This window comes from Xenopus laevis, chromosome 5S (genome assembly GCF_017654675.1).
Source record: "Xenopus laevis strain J_2021 chromosome 5S, Xenopus_laevis_v10.1, whole genome shotgun sequence".
NCBI classification, from domain to species: Eukaryota; Metazoa; Chordata; class Amphibia; order Anura; family Pipidae; genus Xenopus; species Xenopus laevis.
Window position 1 is genome coordinate 105,333,964 of NC_054380.1, and position 16,154 is coordinate 105,350,117.

Consider the following 16,154-nt stretch of genomic DNA (forward strand, 5'->3'; position numbering starts at 1 on the left):
CTAGTTTGGTAAATCTTTTCATATCAGGCATCACACTGTTCAGTACACTCCTGGCTTTCATATTGAGGATGACTTTTGCTGGTACGTTACAAAATGTGGGGTATATAATGGGGTAAAATGCAAGCTTTGTGACTATTTTCAGAAATTCCATAAAAAGCGTTATGTTTAGCATTGCTTTGTGGTTTTGTAGTTTGCAGTAGAAAGATGTAATTACTTGCTTTAGATTCGTCTGAATGTGTGCTTTCAGAAAATATATGGTTTTCTAGGGTCTCTATACTGTTAGGGGGTCTTATGGTGCATAATGCACATACCAGGTGCTTGTATTGTAGCAGTCAGAGTGTCATATGTGAAAATTCATATGTACTATTTTCATTTGGGCGTCTCTGTATGCCACCTAGTTTGGTAAATCTTTTCATATCAGGCATCACACTGTTCAGTACACTCCTGGCTTTCATATTGAGGATGACTTTTGCTGGTACGTTACAAAATGTGGGGTATATAATGGGGTAAAATGCAAGCTTTGTGACTATTTTCAGAAATTCCATAAAAAGCGTTATGTTTAGCATTGCTTTGTGGTTTTGTAGTTTGCAGTAGAAAGATGTAATTACTTGCTTTAGATTCGTCTGAATGTGTGCTTTCAGAAAATATATGGTTTTCTAGGGTCTCTATACTGTTAGGGGGTCTTATGGTGCATAATGCACATACCAGGTGCTTGTATTGTAGCAGTCAGAGTGTCATATGTGAAAATTCATATGTACTATTTTCATTTGGGAGATTTTTGTGGGGTAAAAACACAGAAATATATATTTACCCCCCAAAACCATATATTTTTTGGAAAGTACACATTCTACCGAATCTAAAATGAGTACCCATGCCTTTCTGCTCCAAACTACTGAGTCGCAAGGCCTTCCCAAAATTGACGGTTTTGGTGAAATATCTGAAAATTGCCTCAAAGCTTCGACTTCCCAGCACCATATTACCCATGTATCATTACATACCAAGAAAAAGCACCCTAAATATGATTGCCAGGGTTCCTCCAAACAGTTTGGTGGCCATTGTTCATAGGTTTACCAAAGTATCTTGCATTTAGAGGCCCCAAAATGAAGTTAGCGCATATAAATAGTCCTGTAGGTAACTTCAGCTAAATCAACACATTGACTGCATTTTTTGTGGGGTAAAAACACAGAAATATATGTTTACCCCCCAAAACCATATATTTTTGGAAAGTACACATTCTACCGAATCTAAAATGGGTACCCATGCCTTTCTGCTCCAAACTACTGAGTCGCAAGGCCTTCCCAAAATTGTCGGTTTTGGTGAAATATCTAAAAATTGCCTCAAAGCTTCAAATTCCCAGCACCATATCACCCATGTATCATTACGTACCAAGAAAAAGCACCCTAAATATGATTGCCAGGGTTCCTCCAAACAGTTTGGTGGCCATTGTTCATAGGTTTACCAAAGTATCTTGCATTTAGAGGCCCCAAAATGAAGTTAGCGCATATAAATAGTCCTGTAGGTAACTTCAGCTAATGAAAAATCAACACATTGACTGCATTTTTTGTGGGGTAAAAACACAGAAATATATGTTTACCCCCCAAAACCATATATTTTTGGAAAGTACACATCCTACCGAATCTAAAATGGGTACCCATGCCTTTCTGCTCCAAACTACTGAGTCGCAAGGCCTTCCCAAAATTGTCGGTTTTGGTGAAATATCTAAAAATTGCCTCAAAGCTTCAAATTCCCAGCACCATATCACCCATGTATCATTACGTACCAAGAAAAAGCACCCTAAATATGATTGCCAGGGTTCCTCCAAACAGTTTGGTGGCCATTGTTCATAGGTTTACCAAAGAATCTGGCATTTAGAGGCCCCAAAATGAAGTTAGTGCATATAAATAGTCCTGTGGGTAACTTCAGCTAATAACTTCATTTCGGGGACTCTAAATGCCAGATTCTTTGGTAAACCTATGAACAATGGCCACCAAACCGTTTGGAGGAACCCTGGCAATCATATTTAGGGTGCTTTTTCTTGGTACGTAATGATACATGGGTGATATGGTGCTGGGAAGTTGAAGCTTTGAGACAATTTTCAGATATTTCACCAAAACCGTCGATTTTGGGAAGGCCTTGCGACTCAGTAGTTTGGAGCAGAAAGGCATGGGTACTCATTTTAGATTCGGTAGAATGTGTACTTTCCAAAAATATATGGTTTTGGGGGGTAAACATATATTTCTGTGTTTTTACCCCACAAAAAATGCAGTCAATGTGTTGATTTTTCATTAGCTGAAGTTACATACAGGACTATTTATATGTGCTAACTTCATTTTGGGGCCTCTAAATGCCAGATACTTTGGTAAACCTATGAACAATGGCCACCAAACTGTTTGGAGGAACCCTGGCAATCATATTTAGGGTGTTTTTTCTTGGTACGTAATGATACATGGGTGATATGGTGCTGGGAAGTTGAAGCTTTGAGGCAATTTTCAGATATTTCACCAAAACCATCGATTTTGGGAAGGCCTTGCGACTCAGTAGTTTGGAGCAGAAAGGCATGGGTACTCATTTTAGATTCGGTAGAATGTGTACTTTCCAAAAATATATGGTTTTGGGGGGTAAACATATATTTCTGTGTTTTTACCCCACAAAAATGTGGTCAATGTGTTGATTTTTCATTAGCTGAAGTTACCTACAGGACTATTTGTATGCACTAACTTGATTTTGGGGCCTCTAAATGCCAGATACTTTGGTAAACCTATGAACAATGGACACCAAACTGTTTGGAGGAACCCTGACAATCATATTTAGGGTGCTTTTTCTTGATACGTAATGATACATGGGTGATATGGTGCTAGGAAGTTGAAGCTTTGAGGCAATTTTCAGATATTTCACCAAAACCGACAATTTTGGGAAGGTCTTGCGACTCAGTAGTTTGGAGCAGAAAGGCATGGGTACCCATTTTAGATTCGGTAGAATGTGTCCTTTCCAAAAATATATGGTTTTGGGGGGTAAACATATATTTCAGTGTTTTTTACCCCACAAAAAATGCAGTCAATGTGTTGAATTTTCATTAGCTGAAGTTACCCACAGGACTATTTGTATGCACTAACTTCATTTGGGGGCCTCTAAATGCCAGATACTTTGGTAAACCTATGAACAATGGCCACCAAACTGTTTGGAGGAACCCTGACAATCATATTTAGGGTGCTTTTTCTTGATACGTAATGATACATGGGTGATATGGTGCTAGGAAGTTGAAGCTTTGATGCAATTTTCAGATATTTCACCAAAACCGACAATTTTGGGAAGGCCTTGCGACTCAGTAGTTTGGAGCAGAAAGGCATGGGTACTCATTTTAGATTCGGTAGAATGTGTCCTTTCCAAAAATATATGGTTTTGGGGTGTAAACGTATATTTCTGTGTTTTTACCCCACAAAAAATGCAGTCAATGTGTTTATTTTTTATTAGCTGAAGTTACCCACAGGACTATTTGTATGCGCTAACTTCATTTTGGGGCCTCTAAATGCCAGATACTTTGGTAAACCTATGAACAATGGCCACCAAACTGTTTGGAGGAACCCTGGCAATCATATTTAGGGTGCTTTTTCTTGGTACGTAATGATACATGGGTGATATGGTGCTGGGAAGTTGAAGCTTTTAGGAAATTTTCAGATATTTCACCAAAACTGACAATTTTGGGAAAGCCTTGCGACTCAGTAGTTTGGAGCAGAAAGGCATGGGTACCCATTTTAGATTCGGTAGAATGTTTACTTTCTAAAAATATATGGTTTTGGGGGGTAAACGTATATTTCTGTGTTTTTACCCAACAAAAAATGCAGTCAATGTGTTGATTTTTCATTAGCTCAAGTTACTCACAGGACTATTTGTATGTGCTAACTTCATTTTGGGGCCTCTAAATGCCAGATACTTGGTAAACCTATGAACAATGGCTACCAAACTGTTTGGAGGAACCCTGGCAATCATATTTAGGGTGCTTTTTCTTGGTATGTAATGATACATGGGTGATATGGTGCTGGGAAGTTGAAGCTTTTAGGAAATTTTCAGATATTTCACCAAAACTGACAATTTTGGGAAAGCCTTGCGACTCAGTAGTTTGGAGCAGAAAGGCATGGTACTCATTTTAGATTCGGTAGAATGTGTACTTTCCAAAAATATATGGTTTTGGGGGTAAACGTATATTTCGGTGTTTTTACCCCACAAAAAATGCAGTCAGTGTGTTGATTTTTCAGTAGCTGAAGTAAAGTCCTGGACAATTTGGATGTGCTAACTTCATATTGGGGTCTCTAAATGCCAGGTACTTTGGTAATCCTATGCACAATGGGGATCAAACTGTTCAGTGGACCCCTGGCAATCATATTCAGGGTGTTTTTTCTTGGTATCTAATATAGTGTGTGATATGCGGAGCAGCAAAATAAAACCTTTGAAGTGATTTTTCAAAATTTTGATACATTTTGATAAAAAACGCTACGTTCAGACAAGCTTTGATGTTTGGTAGTTAGGAGTAGAGAGACACAGTTACCCATTTTGGAATCGGCAGAATGTGTACTTTCCAAAAATATATGGTCTTCTGGGGTAAACATACTGTTTCAGGATTTTGTGGCCTTGGAATCAAAAGTATGCCGTTTTCTGCCTTCTGCTTTCAAAATTCGGTAATATACTGCCGGTAGTTTTTGCTGTACAGATGTCCTAAATCTTCCTAAAACTATACATATTTGGTATTGGCATGTTCAAGAGACATGAGGCTTTCCAAATCAGTTGGATTTTCATGCGTAAAATGAAATATTTTTCAGGTATAAGTTCATATATTGTGAAAAATAGGAATTTTTCATTTTTTTTTTGTATTTAGCACTATAAATCTTTTTGCAGAGGTGGAAATACAAGAAAACTCAGGCAGATTTAGAAAGCTCAGTTTCTCCCGAAAAAAACAATGTATAGTTTTCCTAGCTGAACTATAGGTTTCCCCTCAGAAAATGCCCCTAAAGTGAGAGAGCACAGAATGTTTCAAAAACGTCTGGCATTTCGCGTAACCAAATTGGTCAATTCTGCTGGCACTTAAAGGGTTAAAATTATTTAAAGTAATTATTATTATTTTAAGTAATTATTATTTACCATTAAAATTATTTAGACGAGCATCAATTTCGACGCCCGCAACAATTTTTATGCGCATGACTATTCTGACACGCGCCCAAATTTTTCACGAAATTATTCGCTTGCAAGGAAACGTGGAAGTTCAACGTGGATTTGCGCCTGCCAAATTAATTTGCGCATCACTAGTCTCTATAAAGAGGGCTCCACTTCTGGTGGGCACAGGTGTTGACTGCCCTCTGCAGATACTCTCAGCTTCTGATATCTCCTGAATAACCAATTTGTACACCCTCAGTTATTCCTGTCAGACTGGGACAGCCCTCTTCATTTTGGCCATCAAGTGTTATTTATGGTAAAACATATTTTCCCGATTTGCATGACTAAAGGCTGGATAATGATTCATCAGAACTCCCAAGCTGCATCAGCAATTCCAAAATATGGATGTGATATTATTAGCCGTTGTGACTGCTTAGGATTTGCATGACTTAACTGTGAATGGAAATTCTGTGTCGTACATAACTATTTGCTTAAGCAGGTGTTTGACTTGTCTGTGAATTTAATGCACTCGTATATATTCCTTATTAATCTGGTGTGAGAGAAGGATTTGCTTAACTATTTATCCCTTCTGTACAGGTTATCCTAGCTCTCTACTGCCAACAGTTGCAGAGTTTTGCTTTAAATAATGCATTGCAGAGATGCAATTTGTTTTACATTCTTGCCAGTTTGATTCATTTCATTATTTGGACATTCAGTTATAATGTGTTATGGCTGGCGTGCATTCCAGTCTCCTGAAGCAATCTCATGCTCGCACTGCAGAAAACATAATTAATAGCAATATATAGAATGAAAACTAAAGTGGGCGCAGTTATATCCGCAGTGATACATGGTGCCAGGGTTGGCATTCTGCTGGCTTCTCTCCAATCACTCTCTGTATCCTCGCAGCAATGTTTATGCAGATCACTTGGAAGAAATCAAGTGCTGAAAACATGTAAAGTATACGACCGCTTGCTGTATTAATATGGTGATAGAGGTGATTAAAATATCATCATCATAGGAAAAAAACGTTTCTAGCTATTTCATACTGGATTTCATTTTTTGTTGCGATATTCTGTTTAGAGAGATTTCCCAAATGTAACACTCAGGGGTCATTTAAGAATGTTCTGTTACTCCGATTCAGGCTTTTTAGCACATTTTTCTCATAGTTCCTTAATCCATGTTTTTTTTTTTGCTCTTTATCTAGAGTAAAATCCATAAAATCCACAAATACAAAAATATGGCAAATAATGGAAGCTGTCCTTCTTTGCTTGCAAAGATCAGTCTTTTGTTTGGGGTTTTAGAGGTTTTCAGATTCGTTTTTATACATTTTTGTTCATTGATGAAACTATAGAGGTTTTCGTTTTTTTTAATTCAGGTCGCTCAGTGGCTATTTTTAATTATGTTTTTTATAACCCAAGCTTTTAATGACTTTCATGTCATTCATGGTTTTAGAGAAAATTTGTTTAATTATAATTTCAAAAACCTCTAATCTCTAATAAATGGCATAACATAAATGATCCTCAACTTTGAATCAACCATAATGATACAGATTAAGTTATGATCCATTCAAACATTAGTTCATAATATTTTTCTGTAATAAAGTACAGGTGTGGGATCTGTTATTCAAAATACTCGGGACCTGGGGATTTGGATCTTCATAATGTCACCATCCAAACATTAAATAAACCCAAGAGGCTTGTTTTCCTTCCAATAAGGATTCATTATATCTTAGTTTGGATCAAGTACAAGTTACTGTTTTATTATTACAGAGCAAAAGGATTTGTTTTTTAAAAAAAAATTTTGGATTATTTGGAAACAATCGAAAGTATGGGAGATGGCCTTTCTATAATGCAGAGCTTTCTAGATAAACGGTTTCCGGATCCCATGCCCGTACCATTTTTCATGTGCTTTTCACTCTTTACATTTATTATTTCCCACATTCATTTTCTTGGGCCTGATTAACTAACCCAAGTACAATGGTTGAATTTTTAGATCTAAATGTTTGGTTTGTCCATTGGATATTTTTATTTATTTTAAATCTAATAATGGCTTTGGACTTCTCTGCTGCTTTCCAAAATGTGCAAACCCTCATATAAGACAGAGCTAGTGATGGGCGAATAAATTCGGCAGGCGCGAATTTGCGGCGAATTTCCACGCTTCGCTGCCGACTAATAAATTCGCAAAACTGCGCAGAAAATTCGCTGGCGAAAAATCTGCTGCATCAAAAAAATTTGAGCACATGTCAGAATAGTCATGCCCATAAAAAATGTCAAGCTTCAAAATGATTCTGACACCCATTGACTTTAATGCATTTGGACAAAGTAGGCGTGCGTATAAAAATTGTCGTGGGCATCGAAATTGATGTGCGTCTAAATAATTTTCATGCCCATTGACTTTAATTCGAGGTTACATATATAGCATGGGGCTGCTGACTATGGGACACAGCACCTAATGAGAATTCAAATAACATTTCTGTATGACAGGCTGTACTTTCCAATCTGTTGTAAAGAGAATGGAAATCCTCGAGTTCTTAAAATACCTTTCCCAAAAATGACTTCTCTAATACATCTAAATGGCCCCTAGGGGTTATGAATATTCTACATCTAGTTGGACCATGTAATGTTTTATATTACCACTATTATAATAAGTATTAGTGTTGATGTCGCTTTATCACTTGGAGGTTTAATAAAGAATGAAAGTACAAGATATTTCAGCAAAACTGCAGAGAAAGGCAATGCCCAAAAGGAATAGAATATCTTATAGCAAAGTCTCCAGGGATGTTCTCTGGAGCATAAAACTGTTATACATATCCTGTTAATCAGGAAAGTTCTTATAAAGGGGTTATGAATATTCTACATCAATGTCTGCTATTACCATTATTATGATTATTATTAACGATATTAGTGTCGATGTTGCCTATCACTTTGGAGGTTTGATACGAAAATGTATATTTCAGCAAAGCTGCAGAGACCGGCAATGTCCCAAAGGAATAGAATATATCATAGAAAAGTCTCCAGGGGTCTTCTCTGGAGCACGGAAGCTTGTTATTCATATATTTTGCTTCCTCCAATAAACAGGGAGCAATGTCAATAACTTTTAACTGCTATACATATAGGGGCAAATGTACTAAAGGGCGAAGTGGCTAACGCTAGCGAAAATTCGCCAGCGTGAAGTCATTTCGTTACTTCGCCGATTTACTGATGGGCGATGGGGTAATTACCTAGCGAAGTGGACCTATTCTAGAGCCCCAATGGGTCAGAGAAAAAGCTATCTCATGGTTTATCACGTGAAAACTCATGGAGGTGATTCAATTCGAGGAAAATAAACTTTTCTCCAAATTCAGTTCCAGTTTTTTTTCCCATATGGGAAATGTTACAGCATATTGGTCACTAACGAAAAAATCATTTGCAATGTGAATAAATGTTCGCAAACTGAACAGTAGGATAGCAATTGCGAATGTTATAGTTTGCGACAGTGTATGTTATAAAACTTCTCCGTGAAAAAGTTACGCCACCGTCAAGCAGCTGTTAAAAATTTGCAATCCACAATTAAGATTTGTAATGCAATAAAAGCCTAATGAAAAACATTACATTGCGACATGCGAATTTTTATTCTAACTTGTGTACAAATTTCTTCTCTTTGCAAATTTTATTACATTTCCCCCATAGACTGTAATAGAGTTTATACATGATAAAACAGTGAATTAAGATTTTCTGAATTGAATTGCATCTCAAATTGAATCTCGCCCTTGAGTTTTCACATGATAAAAGCTTTTTCTCCCTGAATTGAATCTGGCTCAATGTTTCAATATTATAATGGAGAGGTTCTTATGAGCTCAGATGGAAACAAGACTATTGAGATAAGTAATAATTACTTTACAAGTTAACCGACAAGAAATGGACTATTCATTGAGACGTGGCATTCCCCAGTGATTGTAGTTGTTTTCTTGGACCTCGGCCAGGCCAGCACTACTGTTCGCTAAAAGGCACACTGACCTGGGGTAGTGTCGGCTCTAATCCTAGCATTTTGCAATGTTTCCTTGCTGTTGATGGTAACACTTGCATGAGCAGTACAGTATCTTCGAGGGTATGCACAGTATAATGGCATAGAAATGTAGACTATAGTTTGCATACAAACCCAGACCCAGACCACTGCAAGGAAACCATGGGCAATGCTAGAAGATGCTGCTTTATGAAACGTAGCCTAATAACTGTTTCTGGGAAGAGGAGAATTGGCATGGGGTCCAAGGTTAGCAACTTTCCTAGTAGAAGCACTTTCTTGTTATATAAATGCTTTGCTTAAGGGGAATTGATGGTAAACATTTCATTTGTTCCCCCTTTTTAATATTGTAAAACCTTGTTAAAGAAGAAGGAAAGATACGGAGGCCAATAGGTTAGCTGCAATAGTTCAAGCTAGAATACTATACTTATTCTGTAGAATGTTTTACCATACCTGCGTAAAAAGCTCTAGAAGTTTGTTTAGAATAGCAGCTGCAGTATTAGCTTGGTGTGACATCACTTCCTGCCTGAGTCTCTCACTGCTCACTTATAGCTCTGGGCTCAGATTACAGCAGAGAAAGGAAGGGTGAAGAGGAGCAAACTGAGCATGCTCACGCCCGGGGCAAGGAAGTTTAAGCTGAAAGCAGGAAGCCTAATACAGAAGCCCATGTGTACACAATAGAAGGAAATAAATGCAGTGTTTCTTTTGAGCAGCATTACTTTGAGGGTTTACTGGTATATTTAGGTGGACCTTTCTGATAAGGCTTAATAAGGCTTACTTAGTTTTAACCTTTCCTTCTCCTTTAAAAGAAACCTAAACCTTAAAAATGAATATGACTAGAAAGGTTAAGCACCTCTATAACAAATTATGTAAAAGGGCAATATTTACTTAACTATATATTCCAGTTTGATAAGATTCTTTAATATGTCATTTAATATGATATAAACTATCTGTTGCTCAAGTATTCATTTTGGGGTATAGTTTTCCTTTAAGCTTTAGTTCTCCTTTAAGAATTCACTTTGGGAAAATCCTAAAACAATCTGAGAGTTAGTCATTTAATGATTTAACAGCATATTACTTGAATATGACTTCCATTATTGTCTAGACACTGTTCAACACTGCGATTATCTGGCTTATTTGGTATATTACAAACCAGTTACATTTTTAAAATAGTTCAAATAACACATTAGGTAAGAAAATATTTATACTTTGTGCTACCCAAAATACAGCAATTTTTAATATAAAATAACATTTCACAAAAAAACCCAGCATGGGAAAAAATTCCTTGCTGTAGTTCAGATTAAAATGCCCTTTCAACCACAGTAGACAAATAATTACTTTTGCTTCCTCAAAGTTTCATTTGTAAGGGTAATGGACTCCTATTATTTTCTGATATGAAACGGGCAATAGCCACTGTGGAAAATGGGGTTGATTTATTGTATAACATACAAAAAGCTGATGTAAATATAACCCATTCGTTTTTAAGCCATAATAAAACAGAAAAATGAGAAGGCAAAGCTTCCATAAAAGGAAGAAAACTTGTTGTCTGTTTTAAATAAATGTTAAAGCTGACTTCATTTCTGTGGCTAAATTTATCCCATGCAAGACCTTAGCCCGGCTAATAGTCACTGGCATTAAATTGGCAGACTGGAAGAAATATTTATCAGTAACATTAATAATTACGTCTCTGATTTGACATACTGTTCATGAGTTTACTTTGAAGCTGAGTCATGTTTGTTTATTGCTTTTGATGTTGCTTAAAGGGGAACTATTGCAAAAATGAATATTTTATATAAACTTCATTTCATGGGTATACAAATCTTTGTAAATATAATCAATTGAAAATGTTGTCCCATTTCTAATTTTTCTAAAATATTTCTCTTTTCAGTCTCATTTCATGCAGAAGTCAGGGTCATATTTTGATTGACAGGTAAGTCTAATTTATCTATTGGGTGGGCTCCCTCTCCTAGCAAATCCTGTATGGAGAGAGAGAGAGTACTGTATTTCTGGCTATTTTTATAGAGTGAGCTCTACACTATCTTCTTACCACGTGTAAGATTTAGGGTAAGGCCAGACGAGGATATTCGGGGAGGTTTTGTCGCCTGGCGACTTATCACCACGTCTTTTGCGCGACTCTCTCCCCGAACTGCCTCAGCGTTTTTCCCCCATAGGCTACAGCGCAAAATCGCCTGCACTAATGCACACGCGGCGATGCGTTTTCAATAGTTGCCCAAAGTTGCCTCTTTATGTGGAAATCCTCTAATCAGATACCTCCGAATTACAGAAAGGCCACCTCCCTTAGACGTGGCGATAAGTCGCCAGGCGACAAAACCTCCCTGAATCTCCTCGTCTGGCCTTACCCTTAAAAGGTATCACTACAGAGATTAACTGGCACCTGCATTGTTTAATCCTCAAATTAAAACTGTAATCCCCTGTATTGTTTAAATATGTAATTCCCCCTACATTGTTCACACTTGTAACACCTCTATTGTTGACATCCCTAAAGCCCTGTACTGTTCACATCTGACACCCAGACTGTAAATGCCAACATTGATCACCTAGTTACACTTATGCAAACTGCTGGAGGGGCACCAGCACTGTGTCACTGTATGTAGTACATATTAGAATGGTCCTGATCAAGGCTAAAAAAAAAAAAAGAAAAAAAAAAAAAAGAATGGTCAGCCAGCCAGCCCTATGCTCCCTGTGTGTGCCATACTCTGCCTGCCCTATGCCCCCTGTGTGTGCCATACTCCGCCTGCCCTATGCCCCCTGCGTGTGCCATGCTCTGCCTTCCCTATGCTTCCTGTATGTGTCATACTCTGCCTGCTCTATGCCCCTGTATGTGCCATACTCTGCCTGCCCTATGCTCCCTGTGTGTGCCATACTCTTTCTGCAATTGGATCTCTATACCTTAAGTCAGTGGTGCCCAACCAGTAGCTCATGAGCAACATGTTGCTCACCAACTCCTTGGATGTTGCTCCCAGTGGCATCAAAGCAGGAGCTTGTTTTTGAATTCAAGGCTTGGAGGCAAGTTTTGGTGCATAAAAACCAGATGCACTGCCAAACAGAGACTCCTGTAAGATACCAGTCCACATAGGGGCTACCAAACAGAAAATCACAGCCCTTATTTGACATCACCATGGATCTTTCCATGCTTGTGTTGTGGATTATTTTGCCTCCAGTAAAGATTAATTATATCTAAACTGAGATCAAGTACAAGGTACTGTTCTATTATTACAGAGAATTTTTGTTTAAAAAAAATATTAACACCTCTATTGTGCACACCCCTAAAGCCCTGTACTGTTCACATCTAAGACCCAGACTGTAAATACCCACATTGATCACCTAGTTACACTTATACAAACTGCTGGAGGGGCACCAGCACTGTCTCACTGTATGTAGTACATCTTAGGTTTCCCTGACTCCTGCTCTGTTCTACATTCCCTATGCTCCCTATGTGTGCCATACTCTGCCTGCCCTATGCTCCCTGTGTGTGCCATACTCTGCCTGCCCTATGCTCCCTGTGTGTGCCATACTCTGCCTGCCCTATGCTCCCTGTGTGCCATACTCTGCCTGCTGTATGCCCCCTGCGTGTGCCATATTCTGCCTTCCCTATGCTCCCTGCGTGTGCCATACTCTGCCTGCTCTATGCCCAAGGTACTGTTCTATTATTACAGAGAAAAATAATCCATTTTTTAAAACTAAATTATTTTGTTTAAAATTTAGTCTAAGGGAGGTGGCCTTTCTGTAATTCAGAGGTATCTAATTAGATGATTTCCACATAAAGAATTCCTTTACCTGTTTTTTTTTTCAGTGAGATTAAGCTCATATTAAATTTTCATGTTCACATTAGCTCCCATTTAAACCAGTTGTACCAGTATTTATTCACCTAAGCCTCACATGTTTATCAGAATTCCTTCTTTTATAAGAAGGCTCTCAGTGCATTTGAGAAGGGCACTTTGGCTCCTTTAAGCCCTCCTCACCCTAACCATGGCTCTTTTTCTTTGTTGCATTCCAAGTCCTACATCTTTGGAGGTCATGTTCCAATATCTTGCATTGATGAGATCTAACAAGATCAAAAAAGGCTGTCTTGCATATATGACTCTATGATTCTGGATGCATTATTGGCCGCAGGGACATTAATGAGTGATTTGCATGTCTCCACCTATAATTCCTTTAAATGAGGATAAAGCCTCTTATTTTATTTTGTGCTATGTGTGTAGCACATGACATGAGAATATCTTCTGTTTTAACAATACAGGTATGAAACCCGTTATCCAGAAAGTTCCGAATTACGGAAAGGCAATCTCCCATAGACTCCATTATAATCAAATAATCCAAATTTTTAAAAATGTCCTTTTTCTCTATAATAATAAAACAGTAGCTTTTACTTGATCCAAACTAAGATATAATTAATCCTTATTGGAAGCAAAACCAGCCTATTGCGTTTATTTAATGTTTACATGATTTTCTAGTAGTCTTAAAGTGTGAAGATCCAGATTACGGAAAGACCCATTATCTGGAAAGCCCCAGGTCCCGAGGATTCTGGATATCAGGTCCCATACCTGTACTTAATAATATTATATATATATATATATATATATATATATTTATATCAATTTTCTTCAGACCAGCACTCCCTTTAAAAACGTAGTCATTTATTGTTGCATAGTATCAAATACCCGACGTTTCGGTCCACATTTGGACCTTTTTCAAGGACCGAAACGTCGGGTATTTGATACTATGCAACAATAAATTACTATGTTTTTAAAGGGAGTACAGGTCTGAAGAAAATTGATACATACAAAATTACCGTGCACCCCTCCATTTGCAACAGCCTTGGAGTGCGGATACTCATTGGAAAGTATATATATATATATATATATATATATATATATATATTTTTTTTTTTTTTTTTTTTAAAGTAGGGATATTTTTTTGGATAAGGGGGGCCTTTCTGAGGTCCCTTACAAGAAAAATAGAAAAATTGGAGTGCCATGGGTGAATTAAGACATGCACAGACATTGGTGCAGCAATTTCTAGGAGGGAACACCAAATTGCAAAGTAATCTTTCATTGTACTCCCTCATGCTTATTCACATGTCCTTATATAACTGTAAGTTAGGCAGTTCAGGCATTATAGTTTATACTGTTTGGAAGTAAAGTATTCTGTAGCATGAAGGGAAGCCACTGTGAATGGAAATGTGTACATAAAGTAATGTCTTTGTTCTTTGATCACAGAAAAACTCTTTTCACGTGAAAGCTGCAATGAGTGTCTGTTGCAATGTGCACTGAAAAAAGTGATAGAAGAAATTCTGGCATGGTGCCCACCCTTCTAAATATGCATGTGAGGTGCTTAATGTTCTGACCTGCAGGTTCACTGAAACCTCAAACATAGTTTTAACAGTAGGATAAGAAATCATGTTACACACGTAGCAGGAATGTCTAAAGACACAGGTCTTTCCCCAAAACCCTACCAGCAACTGTTGCTGCACATTATTCATAAATCACCCTCCTACACATTTTTGCATCAACTTTGTGTAGAGAAATTATAGTGGAGAGATTTACAGCTGACAAAATATTAAACTGAGAGAAGCACAGACTCTGCAGAGCATCTAATAAGCCAAATATACAAATATTTTTTACTACAAATGTGTATACTGCAGTGTGTTGTGTCTCTTTTTTCCTTTTTGTTCTATCCAATTACAAATTAAAATGTTACTTAACTCAATTTAAAAATGGTGTAAATTAGAAAATCACTTTCTAATAACTAATACCATCTGTAACATTAGATTGTATGATCTCTGGCAGTTTTGTGATGAATGAAGAAGATGTATAACTTGGTACAGTAGTACCAGGAGTCTCCAGCTGTAAATGATTTCAGTGACACATCAATATCTTTGAATATAGTAGAGCCAAAGGAGGCTATTTCTAAAAAAAAAAAAAATGTATAAGCTAAAGAATTTGTCTTGCAAATTCTATAGATTTTTCCTACTTAAACATTTTACCTTACTTAACAAAAAAACATTGATATCTACTACACTAGTGATAAGTCTTAAAGTACTTAAAGTAACTGGGCTTTTAGTGCTTTAGACCCAAAGAAATCACTTGGATGAGTGGTGAAAAAGCTGCTTGAATGGATAGTGAACTGTTTTCAAGAATACACAAGTCCAGTTGCTTTAAACATGAAGAAGCTGCTTTGTACAATGGCCATTTTTGGATATACTTCAACAATTTTCATTGTTAGGCCTTGTTTGTTAGGGTTTAGGAGTCTTACCTTTGTGGTCATACCTCCTCCATCCTCCCTTCTCCATAAAATATTCTCCTCCTGAATGTGTTATCAGTCCTCCTTCCTCCTCAGCCTAACAACTCTTCTTAACCCTAAAACTGTAACCTTAGGAAAATCCCACCAACAAAAGATAGTAGCAGACTCCCACAGATTCTACATCATACAGACATAAATTAAAAGTAGTTGTAATCTCAAACAAATGTAGAATACTTCCTACCCTTACCCATTTTATGCATATAGCACTTAATCATAGGCTAAAAATAATCACAAAATACAAGGTATATAAACACACAATAACATCCCCGAAGTATCTATTGTAATTAACAATTCCACTATCACCCCATCTCCCCAGGTCTGGTGCCTTGGGGTTAATCTTGATTCTACCCTGTCCTTCACTCCTCATATCCAGTCACTTATTAAATCTTGTCACTTTGACCTAAGTAACATATACAAAATAAGATTATTTATCACCCAAGATGCCTCCAAAATTCTTATTCACTATCTTGTCATATAACGTCTAGACTATTGTAACTCTCTATTAATTGACCTTCCCCGCCATAGTCACCTCTCCAGTCCATAATGAACACTGCCACCAGGCTTATACACCTCAGCAACTGCTCCTCCTCTGCCAATCCCTGCACTGGCTTCCGCTACCTTTTAGAATAAAATTCAAATTATTGACCCTGACATTCAAAGCACTTCATAACTCTGCCCCTCCCTAC